This window comes from Antechinus flavipes, chromosome 5 (assembly GCF_016432865.1).
Source record: "Antechinus flavipes isolate AdamAnt ecotype Samford, QLD, Australia chromosome 5, AdamAnt_v2, whole genome shotgun sequence".
NCBI lineage: Eukaryota > Metazoa > Chordata > Mammalia > Dasyuromorphia > Dasyuridae > Antechinus > Antechinus flavipes.
In genome coordinates this window covers 278,597,962-278,612,450 of record NC_067402.1, presented here as the reverse complement: position 1 = coordinate 278,612,450, position 14,489 = coordinate 278,597,962, and the positions used below count along the sequence as shown (strand labels likewise).

Below are 14,489 nucleotides of genomic sequence, written 5' to 3'. Positions count from 1 at the left end.
TCAAGGCTGGTATTCTATACACTGCACCAATGAGCTGCCTCTTGATGATTTATTAATTGGGGCATTAAGTGCCATATTCTTTTAGTGATAGTACAAGAAGACAGCTCGGTTTTAAATTTCTCAATGCTGTTCTTTATAAGTGCTGACACTGCTCATACCCCTCTATTGCCTCATCCAGGGTGGTAACACTCTAATTCTGCTGATACAACTTGGGACATGACCCCTTTTCCCATCTCCTCTATAAGTCTGTTGACAGTAGTCAGAATGGGACCCAACTTGCTGTAAGTTCTAAGAAGTGTTCTAGGTGTGTTGAGCCAACTACCTAATCCCCCCCAAAGTACCGTTAGAAACAGTATGGCAGATCAGATGATATCAAGAGTGAATTAATCTTTATGTTCTATCACCTGGATTCATAAAAGTCTACTTTCCTTAGTCACTGCTTCTGTTCACAAGGTCACCCATCCATATTCTCTAGTACCACTGGTCACATCTGGTCTCATTAAGATAATTTCTTGGTGTCTAGGTGGGCTACTGCTCTAACCACTCTGCCTCTAACTTGCATAGATTATTCAAGAATGTAATATGAAGTAGGTGGGTGAAAGTAGGGAAGAAAGGCAGCTGTGGTCCACAAAGAATCTAAGATTCCTCATGGTCAAGCATTGAGCTGGACTTCTTTCCGGGTATACCGAGTCCTAGAAGGCAATTCTCTTGATTCTCAAAGCTCATACAAGACTAGATCCTTCAAGCCTTAAACACATTGATCTGACCACCAAAGTATCTAGTTCACCTAGAATACATTTGCAAATGTCCAGAAGCTACAGATATACTCCATGAGAGAGACATTTCTCCACAGGGGACAGATTAGTTTGTTGGTAGAAAGTGAAATGAATCCTCACAAATCTTCCATACTTCTGGTCAGAAGCTTTGTGCTTCTTTCCTTAGCAGGAGATGATCACTTGGCAGAGTGAACCACCCAACAAGACATGACCTGGGATATCAGTCAGCAGCAAGAAAACTAACTGGGTACCCTCAGAGCAAAACTCCCAAGGCCCAGGATGATCCAGGACTTGGCAAAAAATGTTCCCAAGATGACGCTCCAAGCTTCTTAGTTCCCTGCCTGTAGGCCTCCATCTGGACTTAGAGCCCAGAATAATCTTCACATAAGGCAGTTCCGCTGCCCCAGAAGTCATATTTCTATCCTATTGCAGAGGAATCTTAAGTTCTTTCCTTGTTTTTATTTTGAAAATTAAAACTCAGTCAACACGATCATTTCTCTAACATGATCATTTTTCTATCCAAATCATAACAGAAAAAGAGACAGCTAGATGACTCAGTGGCTAGAGCAGTGGACCTGGAATCAGGAAGACCTGAATCAAATCCAGCTTCTGATACTTCTAACTGTGTGATCCGGGCAAATCACTTAACCTCTGTTCACATTAATCCATTGGAGAAGGAAATGACAAAACACTCCAATGTCTTTGCCAAGAAAACCCCATGGCCACAATGGTCCATTTAGTCATGAAGAGTTAGACACAACTGAACAAAGATGAAACCATAGATCTCAATTATAGACAGCTTTTTAAAAGAGAAAGTATATGACAAATTCGATCCAGTTACCTTCCAAAACTCTGATGCTCGTTTATCTCCCCCAAACTTTCCTCTCCTGAGACTAGTAGGTAAAGAAAGCCATTGATGTTTCAAGTAGCTTCAGACACTTAGTAGCTGATTACCTTGAGCAATTCACTTAATTCTGAAGGGTTTTTTTTGACCAAATGGGCTCTGGTTGCTGGAAGAAAAAGTTAGGAAACTTACCGGGAAGTGGTCATATCTTTTTATAGTTCTAGATAAAGAGAAGAGCACCCAGACATAGTCTGGCACACTCATGAGCTATGATGAATGACAAGATAAAAAAGGGATTTTTAAAAAGTGACAGCAGGGATTTTTTTGAACTTGACAGAACAAGGATATTGAGAAAGCAGAACCACTCAACTCCTATCAGACTTCTCCTTTGTCTGTCAGTGAAAAGGATCTGCAGACCGAGGTGTGTAAAACAAAAATGGTTCAAAGGAAATTGAAAAGTGAATTAAGGACCCCTAGATTTTTTCCATGAACTATTGTGATCAGGCTCCATCTTAAGGCAATAACAATATAGATTTAATTGCTGAGGTCCAATTAGTGATCTTTGAGGAAAGAGAGGGAAGGAAATAAGCATTTATTAAGCAACTCCTACGTGCCAAGCTCTTTCCAAACATTTTGTTTGATGTTTGGGAAAACTTAATTAGAAAGTACAAGCTATTGCAAGCCTAGAGTCAGACAAAATAGTCAGATTTGCAAAAAGGGAAAGATGGCGGTTTCTTCAAATAACAGGTCAACATGTTTCAATTCCTGGAAAGATTCCAAACACATTAAAGTGTTTGCAGGCACTCAGAGCAATGATTGCTAGGACTTGCCGGGAATAAAATGATTCAAGCCAGGATAATGTATATTTCCTTTTGACAGAGTTTCTAGATTTGTGGATCATGATAATCAATCATTTCTTTTGACAGAATTTCTAGACTTGTGGGCCATAATAATCATTCAGCAAGTATTTATTAAATACGTGCTATTCCAGGCACTGCTCTGGGTACTGGAGATACAAAGACAAAATAAAATCACCTTGCCTTCAAAAAGCATTTTTCTGTAAGGGGAAACAACATAACACATTTAAGTAGATCTAAAATTTATATAAAGCAAATGCAAAGAAATTTAAGCAGAACAGGGAGATAGTGATAATTTGGGGGACCAGAAAGGGCCTCAAGTTGAATGGGATATTAGTGCTGAGCTGGGAAAGAAACTAGAGATTCTAAGAGACAGAAGTAAGGAAGGAGGAATTTCAGGAAAAGGGCCAGACTATGCAAAGGCTGGAGATATGGTATCATATGGGGATGCATATTGACTGGTAGAATCCATAGAACCCTATGGTATACCTTGGTTAGAGGACATAATGTGACTAATGGGCTGGCTAAGGAGACTGAGAAGAGGTTAATATCCATAAATCCATAGAAGAGCTTAGCATGTGAAAAGAGTCAGTTAGCTGTAATAAGGAGTAAGACACCATGAGGCAGAACGCTGTAGTGGGCTAACCCAAAAGGGACTCAGCAAAGATGGCAGAGGCCATGGACAGATTTATAGGGGAAATTTAACCTTGGGGATTTGACATCTCATTGGATACAATAAGATGAGGCTATCCAAGACCTCCCCATGGGTGGGATTGTAAGGTTGAGCTGATCCCCAACAGTGCCCTTTCCTGCTTGCCTCAGACAATATCCTATCAGTAATTCAAGCTTTCTCTGCCAAATCTATTCTGTGAGGATATGACTTCATTTCTTGGAATTTTGTAAAAGTAAAACCATATCCTTATAAAAGGGAGATTATAGAACCAGAGACCAAATATGGAAAGCATTTCAGAAGTCAAAGTTTTGTTGGCCTTGGAGTCAATGGTCCCAGACTGGAGCTTAGGAGATAGACCAGAGCTGGATATATAAATCTAAGCATCCTCTGTTTGGAGATAATACTTGAACCTGTAGGAGCTGATGACCAGTAGAGGGAGGGGATAGAGAGAAAAGAGAGACAAGGATGGAACTGTGGTATATCCTGATTAGAGGACATAATGTGAATAATGGGATGGCTAAGGAGACTGAGAAGAAGTTAAACTCTAAGGAGAGTGAGAAGTGGTTAACAGGTAGAAGGACAAGCAGGAGAAAGCAGTGTTGGGAAAACCTAAAAAAGAGAGGATCTAAGAAAAGAGAGTGGTCAACAGGATCAGTTTTTACAGAAGAATCAAGGATGAGGACTGGGGAAAAGCCAGTGGATCTGGCAGTCAGGATATAGGTCATAACTTTAGGGAGAGTAGTTTCAGTTAAGGCAGAGGCCAGATTACCAGGGGTTGTGAAAACTGAGAGGAAAGCAAAGTTGAAACAAGTAATGTAGGCCTTTTTTCCCCCTAAGACTGTGGCTGTTTAAGATGGGGCATAAAGACCTGAACATGTTTGTAGGTGGTAGGCAAGGGGCTGGAAGCTAGGGAAAGACTGAAGATTAGAAATTGAAAAGAAAGGATGTTTGGGAGAGCAATGTACCAGGGAGACAGGATAGGATGGAGTCAAAGTTCTATGGAAAAGGCTTGACCTTTGTGAGAAAGGCCTTCTGCAAAACTAGAAGTAATAGGAGTCTAGGGAGAGGTCGATTTGGACTTTGTACAAGGAAAAGCTTACGAATGATCAGAGCTGTCCCAAAGAGAAATGGACTGTGCCTGAGTGTAGTGAGCTATCTTTATCACAGGAGGCTTTAGGAAGAAGCTGGCTAACCACGTGGCAAGAGTGAGGGAAAGCCGATTCCTGCTCAAGTTCATTTTGGACTAGATGGTGTCTGAGTTCGCCTTGTAAATTTTAGGTCAGTGATTTTCAGAATGTAGAATGGGGTCCCCAGAGGGACCTCAAAACCCTTTCATGGACTCTCTGAAATTAAAAACTATTTTTATAGTAATACTAAAATGTTTTTATTTCTAATAGAATATATGCTAGATGATACAAGTGATAGAGCATCTGACCTAGAGTCAGGAGGGCTTGAATTCAAATCTAGGATCAAACATTTAGTAGTTGTATGATCCTGGGCAAGTCACATAATCCTGTTTGCCTCAGTTTCCATAGCTGTATCTGAACTGAAGAAGGAAATAGCAAACCACTCTAGTATCTTTGCCAAGAAAACCCAAATGGGGTCCTGATGAGTTGGATACAAAATGAATGACTAAACATCACATATAATCCACATAAGCAAAACTCTTTGCAGGGGAGATATCCTCAATAATTTTTAAGTATGTAAAGGGATCCTGAAACCTTTGAGAACAGTTGCCCTGTTTTTTTGAATGCCTGAAAGAAAGCAGTTCTCCCTAAAAAGAACAGAAATATTTCTGAATCTGTCATGCCCTTATGAGATATAACCACAGCTTCAGTGCATAGCACAATGTCTGGCATACAGTAAGTACTTGATGTTTATTCACTGATTCATCAAAAAACCAATAACATAATTAGCCTTTTCTATAAGTGTTAGCCTCTCCCTTTTTTGTACCATATAAAAGCCAAAAAAAGCTGGCCTTCCTCATCTGCAAAATGAGGAGATTAGGTTACATGATCCCTTAGGCCACTTCCACTTCTATAATCTCTGATCCCAACTCTTCCTAGAACAATTGTATTTTCTCTTTATTCCCATCACATTCTCCTTACTTTATATCATTCTTATCTGCATATCACATCATATTCTGCTTTACCAGAGCAAGGCTGTGGCGTTTTTCCTTTTTGTATTATTAGCACCTTTCATAGTACCTAACATATAATAAATGTTTAATATTTGTGGCATTATTGTGAAAAGTAGTTCCTTTCCATGACTAAGAATGCTAAAGAGACCTTATTTCTGTCATTGATCTGTCAATTTTTTTATCCTTTGAAAAAACTCAATTCTTTGAAGTAGACTAGTTGCTGCAACATATTTTGCTACCAAAAATATCTTTCCATGGTATTACTTTGAACTGCCCTTTTCATTTCTGCTTTCTGACTCTTATTTCCATAGGGCAAATTTTCAAAATTAAATGCTGTCTTTCCCAATTGATAAATGTATATGAACAGGAAATATTCAGAAGAAGAAATCAAAGCTATAAAAAGCCACCTAAAAATGCTCCAAAACACTAATCATTAGAAATATGTAAATTAAAACAAGTTTGCAATACTACCTCATACCCATCAGATTACTAAGAACAACCACAACCGAAAAAAAGACAACAATTGGAGGAGCTGTGGGAAAGCTAATGTGCTAATGCTCCATTGGTCAAGCTCTGTAAACTGGTCCAACAATTCTAGAGAACAATTTTGGAATACCAAAAAAAAAAAAAAAAAAAAGCTATTAAATCAAACATATACTTTGACCCAAGAATGCTATTACTACTTCTATATCCAAAAGAGATCAAAGAAAGAGGAAAAGAACCCAAATGTACCAAAAAAAATTTTTTATCAACTCTTTTTATGATGGCAAAGACTTGGAAACTCATTAGGTACCCATCAATTGGAGAACTGCTAAATAAGTTACGGTATGTGATTGTGATGAAATATTCTTGTGCTATAGGAAATGATGAAGGGGATAATTTCAGAAAAACCTGGGAAGACTCACATGAACTATTACAGACTAAGACAAGCAGAACCAGGAGAACATTTTTATATAACAATAATATTGTAACCAATGCGAACTCCAGAGGACTCGTGATGAAACATACTATCCACCTCTAGGTAAAGAACTGAGGGACTCAGAATAGAAACTAAAACATATTTTCTTTTCTTTCTTAAATTTTTTGATATGGTTAAAGCAAGAATTTTTTGTATGACTAAACATATTTGTAATGGCCTTTTTTTTCCTAATCTTCTCAATATATCAGCAGGGATGGGGAAGGAAAGAATTTGAAATTGAAAATAAAATTAAATTGACTTTTAAAAACAAATAAAATGGTATGTTGTTCTTTTCTGCACAACAGTGATATATAGTACCAAGGATTAGTTTAAATGTTTTATTACATATAGTAAGTACTTAAAAGAACCAGAATTTTAAAATGCTTTCAATGTAGGTAGAGTTTTTACATGTGCATTTATGCATGTATGTACATATATATACATATACATATACATAATAACCCAATCTTTCAAAGAAAAAAAGAAAAATACCTTTAAGGTTTTTTTAAGGGCCATAAATTGACTTAGTACTTTTTTACACATTAAAGAAAACAGGATGAAATTTTACTTCACTTTTACTTCAAATTTTACTTTATTTTTACTTCAAATTTTACCTTACTTATAATAGCTGTTTATAATTATTTTTGCAGATAGGAGAAATTATAGCAAGTATTAGTAAACATTTTTAAAAATTAAACATTTTTGAATCAATTGGCATGTGGTCCTTCTAATGGTAATAATTTTTTTTTACTTGACTCCCTGTAACATTGAAACTCTGCCATCTTGTTATAGACAGTTATTCAGTCATGAAATCAGAATTTCTAAATACAAAAAGAGTCCTACAAATGTGAACATTTTGAAGCCTTTTCTAGAAACATTATGAAAGGGGAATTCAATTCCAAAGGGTATTATCATGCCAGCTGAACATCTTATTACATTTGCATTGTATATATCATATACACCTTATTTAAATAAAAAAGCTAGCATTTGGGAGCTGGTTAGAGTGATCAACAACCAGAGATTTTATTGTTGACATGTATATTAATAAAGATGAGACTCTATGAGGTCTAGTCTTTCTGTTTTCAATTGTCCTTTCATTTTTGCCTCTAGAATTATTCTTATACCAATCAGGAAATTGAATGGAGCTGAAATAAGCCTTGTGTTACCTCCCACCACTCCTCCCCTATCTCCCAGTTCTTACATGACTTTTAAAGGATTTTCCTAGTTGGAGTCCCTAAAATAGGTTTTGGAGACATCAACTATTAATTTGGGCTTTAACAAATAAGAGGAATTGTCTAATCACAAGTCAGCTAGATAGCTAGGGCCATTTTCTTTCAGTATGCAGAAAATTAGAAAAAAAAATTAGATTCAGTCTTAGCCTGTGCCTTTTGTAGGCTGTCTATGGTGATTCATAGCTCTAGGCTTGCATTGAAAGAGCTTTGACCCTTTCTTTAGCCACAGAGTGACATCCTAGCTGAGGTAGCAGACAGATTAAAAGAGGGTAAGTAGATAATCTTCAAAAATTAATAAACCTCAGGGGCAATTAAGTAGCACAATGGATAGAGTACCAGCCTTGAAGTCAGGAGGACCTGAGTTCAAATCCGACCTCAGACACTTAACATTTCCTAGCTGTGTGTGTGTCTCTAGGCAAGTCACTTAACCCCAATTGTCTCGCAAAAAAAAAGAAAGAAAAAAGTTAATAAACCTCAAAAGTTAACAGTGGAGATGCAAAGACCATCCAAGAGGAGAGTACCATTGGGAATTCTGAAGCATGAGAGGGGAAAAATGCAGGTGATCTTCAAAAGTTAACAGTCAAAAAAAAAGTTAATAGGACAGAGCAAATCCTTGCCTAGCAGAGATACAAAGCCTATCCAAGAGGAGAGTACATTGGGAATTCTGAAGCATCAGAGGTGACAAACTCCTAAAGATCTGAGTACTCTGGATGCTGGGAAATCCCAATGTGCATGCCTTTCCTGTGGTGGTATGGTAGCCCATTTGAACATACTTCATATATAGATGAATCTTTTACATCATTTAATTTACTAAGTAATTAGTTATTTGTTTTGAACAAATGTGTACTCCCACCTTGCAAAAATAAACAGATCAGTGGGAGGAGGGGAAAGTAGTTATAATAATTTTGAGTGGCTGCTGACCCATAGAATGCCTTGAATGTGAGTTAACTTTCTGGGGTCCCATGTGTGAAAGGATGTCTTGGCGATACCTCAAAATGTTTAGTTCAGTATTTCTGATTTTGTTGATGTAGGTACTCCATGTGGTGACAGATATAATTCCTCTATTTCCTAGTAGATAGCCTTAGAGTTCAAAATAAAAATAATCATTCTCTGATTGCCCCCATTCTGGTGATGTTCCTGTTAGAATTTATCTAAATCCTCAGATAAAGTCTGAGTGGCAAGAGACCTTCCCACCCATCCATTTTAATTCAAACCTAAACAAGAAACTGTTTCTTCTATCATCCCTGAGAAATGCTCCTCCAAATTCTACACGAAGCTCTTGAATTAAAGGGATCCCCTTCCTCAGCTCATTGTACGTTTAGACAGGTCTTATTATTAGGAAATGTTGTGGGTCCGATATCTCCTTCCCATACTCAAAGCCTTTATAGCTTATCATACGACTTATTAAAGAATCAACTAATCCAGCTTTAGAGAGCCCTAAATCATCTCTATGTCACAGGAGGCCTGAGAGTAGGGCTTTAGTGGATGGATTTATTGAATTTGAAGGAATGCTTATACTTAAGAGATGAAGGAGGGAAAAAATTCAAAATAGTATAATGTTGTGGAAGGCAAGGAAAAACAGCTTTAGGAAGGAATAATCATTTATCTTGGTGCATCATCTCTTTGTTTTCTATCATACCATACTAGGTGAATCATACTCATGATAATCTATGGTGAAATAGACCTCCCTCTTCCAGGGACTAAGAATACAGAATGTTGCATTATCTATCCATTGTTGAACTTACCTCTTTATTATGAGGAAAGGCTCCATTTGGAGTGGTATAAAGGGGAATGATTGTGTGACATATGAAGAGAAAATATCAATAACACTTTTTGTTAAAAGGGGGGAATGGTCTAGGCTATATCCATTTCTTTTAAATGACATGTCTATAGCCTACATGTGTAAAATGGGCAATATGAATATTCTTCTTACACCCTTATTTTAAGATGAAAAAATTCAGTTTCTGTGCATACCCTTTGACCCAGCAGTGTTTCTATTGGGCCTGTATCCCAAAGAGATCTTAAAGGAAGGAAAGGGACCTGTATGTGCAAGAATGTTTGTAGCAGCTCTCTTTGTAGTGGCTGGAAACTGGAAATTGATGCCTAACAGTTGGAGAATGGCTGAATAAGTTATGGTGTATGAATGTTATGGAATACGATTGTTCTATAAGAAACAATCACAGGATGATTTCAGAGAGACCTGGAGAGACTTACATGAAGTGATGCTGAGTGAAATGAGTAGAACCAGGAGATCATTGTACACAACAACATCAATATTATACAATGATCATTCTGATGGGTGTGGCTCTTTCCAACAATGAGATGATTGAGGCCAGCTCCAATGATCTTGTGATGAAGAGAGCCATCTGCACCCAGATGGGAACTGAGTATGGACCACAACATAGCATTCTCACTCTTTTTGTTGTTGTTCACTTGCATTTTATTTTCTTACTCATTTACTTTCTTTTTTTCATCTGCTTTCTCTTGTGCAGCAAAAGAATTATATAAATATGTTATACATATTGGATTTAACATATATTTTAACATGTTTAACATATATTGAATTGCTTGCTATCTAGGGGTGGGAATGGGGGAAGGAGAAGAAAATTTGAAACACAAGGCTATGCAAGGGGCAGTGCTGTCAAATTATCCATGCATATGTTTTGAAAATAAAAAGATTCATAAAATAATTGATTAATTAATTTCACTATAAAATAAAAAAATAAAATAAAAGATTCTCTTTCACTATGAAATAATCAATGTAGTCTACAATATTTTTTTTTGTGAGAAAAAAAATAAACTTAATCATGCCCTTCATTGCTGTGGGGCATTTCTGGAATAAAATGTTTAACTTGATATGTTTAGTAAAGTCCTTTTTTCCCCCTTATAAACTGTCTTGAAATCCTTTTTGAATGTTTCATCTTGATATGAAAATGAACCTGGGCTTTCCAAAGGGGCACTTATAGAGTCTCAATTCTGGCAGGGGATAGCAAGCTTTAAAAAAAAAAAAAAAAAAGGCTTTGGTTGCAATTAGGTGGTGCAGTAGATAGAGCACCAGCCTAAAGTCAGGAGGACCTGAGTTCAAATTTGGTCTCAGACACTTAACACTTCCTAGCTGTATAACCCTGGGCAAGTCACTTAACCCCAGTTGCCTCAGGGAAAAAGAGAGGCTTCAAGTTCAAACCTTGTAATAGACTATATGCCTACATTCTTAGCTAATTTTGGAGAGATGAATCTCGTAGTTGGCTGATTTTTTTTTTTTTTTTAGCCATGGTATCTCTTCTTTAAAGACTGCTCAAAACCGTGCATTTAGGAGGTGCTAATCATGGAGGGATTGTGATGGGGATGGAAGAGAAGGATATCCACAGTGACATCATCATTCTCTCAATTGCTGAACACTAGTTGATAATAGGATCTTTGCTTACTGGGTAGGATTTGGAGGGGGAAAAAGCCCTTTAAACTAAAACACTCATTTAATGACTACCTTAGGGAGGTTTCAATAGCACTTTATACAAATAAGCCTGTGCTGCTTTAGATAGATGCCTCGTGTTGCTCCAAGAAGAGATTTTTCTACATTAAAAGAAATGAATTAGTAGCAGGAAAAAGTTCAGCATAAGGAAGAAGAGCACGGCATTTCACTGTCTTCATTCATTATTTTAAAATTTTATTAAATACTCTAAAATGACTTATTGAAACAGTTGATGGAATTAATAATAAAATATTGTATTAAATAGAAAATCACATTTTAAATATAAATTATTTTTAATTGTACATTTCACTTATATTGGATTACTTGCTATCTAAGGGAGGAAGGGAAGGAAGAGGAAGGGAGAAAAAACAAAACACAAAGTTTTGCAAAGGTAAATGTTGAAAATCATGTTTGCATGGGGCAGCTAGGTGGCTCAGTGGATAGAGTACCAGCCCTGAAGTCAAGAGGACCTGAGTTCAAATCTAGTCTCAAACATTTAACACTTCCTAGCTGTGTGACCCTAGGCAAGTCACTTAACCCCAATTGCTTCAGCAAAAAAGAAAGAAAGAAAATTATCTTTGCATGTATTTTGAAAAATAAAAGCTATTATTGTTAGATAAATAAATATGTTCTATTTATTTAAAATATATAAATATTTGGGATTATCTATGTACATATTGATGTATATGTAATTATATAACATATATGTATGTATAATAATATGTCATATATAAATACTAAGCACATATACAATTTTTATTACATATAACTGGTCTTCCTGTCTCCATTTCTCCCTTAACAGAGTAACATTAATAATTAGATTTGATCATATCTCTTGCTTAAAAGCTTTAAGTGTTCCTTGGTCCATACATTATATGCTATATAATAAGTCATTTTGTCTTTTTTTTCCCATAATTTTTACATATATCTTTTTCACAAAAGCTAAAAAAAAATCATGCTCCCCTAATATTGGCAAACTAATACCCTCATCCCAAGCTACAAAAGAGATTTTCCATTGCCATAGAGCATAATACTTCCAGGGAACATGTGAGGAAAGAGGGATTGGTCATTTTCTCATGAGAATAGCATCTAAGGGAAATACACAGTAAAGTCTCCAAGGGTTCTCACTAACAGATATTTCCTTTTGAAACTCAGGGTCTAGTGGAGTGTGATACCTACCAAAACCAATGAAAATGTCTGCAAAGCTAGGATAACACTAATTAATGATTGCCAGTGGAGAAGTTATTCTTCCTCATTTAATTTCCCATTCACTTCATCCCCAAAGCCATAATGGTAGAGCCAGCGCCAGATGATCCAGCACTCTGTCTTATTGCAATGGTGACAGCTCTGTTCTCATCCTTCCTTTTGTCCTTGACCATGGTACTGACCTAAGATGACTCAGCCCTATATTCTCAGCCTTCAGTCAAATTTAGACAGTTTACTAATCCTACTTCTTATCCTACTTTTCTTACTAACATACTTTGACTTGTGCTATCCTCCAGGCCTGTAAGAATCCCCGCCCCATATTTCTGCTGATTAAACAATATTTCTTTCTTTTTTCACTTAATAACATTTTATTTTTTTCTAATTACATGTAAAAAATAGTTTTCAACATTTACCTTTCTAACATTTTGAATTCCAAATTGGTTTTTTTTTCCTTTCCTCCCTCATTTCTCCCCTCCCAAGGACAGAAAGAAATCTGGTGTAGGTTAAACATGTACAATAATTTTAAATACATTTCCATAGTCATAGTGTGAAAGAAAAAATCAAAATGAGAGAGAAAAATCACAAGAAAAAAATGAAAATAGTATGCTTCTATCAGCACTTAGTCTCCATAGTTCTTCCTTTGGATGCAGATGCCATTTTCCATCCAAAGTTTATTGGAATTGTCTTGGATCACTGAAATGTTGGAAAGAGTAAGTCTATCTATCATAGTTGATCAGCACACGATCTTGTTATTGCTGTGTACAGTGTTCTCCTAGTTCTGCTGACTTTATTCAGCATCAGATCTACTTCTTCTTTCAAGCCTAATTTGGGGACTCTTTCTGCAGTTCTTTCACTGACTTCCTTCCCCTAAAAACTTCTCTTCCAGAATGAAGAGTTCTTTCCCTTCCTAAATATCTTGTTTCTCTTCATCTGGATCTCTCCTGTATGCTTATACCATAAATAGCCATATATATGCTTTTTTGTCTCATTTCCTAAATTGAAAAATTCTTAAGGACAAGAAACATATTTTTTTCTATCCATAATATTTATCACAGTGTCCAGTGCACAATTGATATGTGAAGGTACTGGCCTTAAGAATTGTATCTTTTTTTTCAATTGATCAAGGATGGACAGAAGCAGCTACACCCAAAGAAAGAACACTGGGAAATGAATATAAACTGCTTGCATTTCTGTTTTTCTTCCTGGGTTATTTCTACCTTCTGAATCTAATTCTCCCTGTGCAACAAGAGAACTGTTTGATTTTGCACACATATATTGTATCTAGGATATACTGTAACCTATTCAACATATAAAGGACTGCTTGCCATCTGGGGGAGGGGGTGGAGGGAGAGAGGGGGAAAATCGGAACAGAAATGAGTGCAAGGGATAATGCTGTAAAAAAATTACCCTGGTATGGGTTCTGTCAATAAAAAGTTTAAAAAAATAAAAAATAACTAAAATAAAAAAGGAATTGTATCTTTTTATTTATGGTAAAAATGCTATCCATTCCCAGAGAAAGAACTGACTATATCTGAATACAGATTGAAATATACTTTTTAAATTTCATTTTTCTTGAAGATTTTTTTTTGAATGGGAGGTCCTACTCTGTTTTCTTTCACAACATGACTTTTATGGAAATGTTCTGCATGATTTCACAAGGGCTTTCTCAATGAGGGGAGTTGGGGAGGAAGGAAGGGAGAAAATCTGGAATTCAAAATTTTTTAAAAATTATTTTACATGAAATTGGGAAAAATAAAATACTAAATAAGGGACTGTACCTCCCATTATTGCCTCATACACTAACTATATGTGCCTGAACAAGTTATTTAACTTCCATCTAAAACCCTAATAGTTTCCTCATAATAGCACCTGCCTTGCAGGATTATTGTAATGATCAAATAAGCTAATACTGTTTTACAAACTTCAAAGTGCTATAAACATGCTAGCTATTATTATAGAGACACATACACAACATGTAATTTTCAACAAAAACCATATTAATGAGTTAAATTTTTAACTACAAATGTGTCCTTCATGCTTCTTTCTGCCACATCTTGTGACTTCTCATTAAAATCAACTTTGCTAATAAACACTTCTTTGACCATATCTATTAACATTTAAAGCAAAACTTGTAAAGAATTTTTATTAATTTACTCTTTGGATCAAATAGCCTCCATATGGGCAGTGGTGTGTTGGTGGAAATCTTGGACTTGGGGGTGAGGGGGGTTCAAGTCCCATCCCTGCCATTTAACTAATCGTGTGACTATGGGCATTAGCAACTCTGAGTCTTCATTTCTTTGTGTAGAAACATGAGATAATACTGATCCTACCTCA

The 14,489-nt window shown here is 36.2% G+C and overlaps 1 protein-coding gene across 2 annotated transcripts in view; it reads left to right on the top strand.

Moving 5' to 3' along the window:
• The window catches only part of ALDH1L2 (aldehyde dehydrogenase 1 family member L2), a 64,098-nt gene that overhangs the window by 8,442 nt on the left and 41,167 nt on the right, over window positions 1-14,489 (top strand). The gene's annotated exons all lie outside the window — the stretch shown is intronic.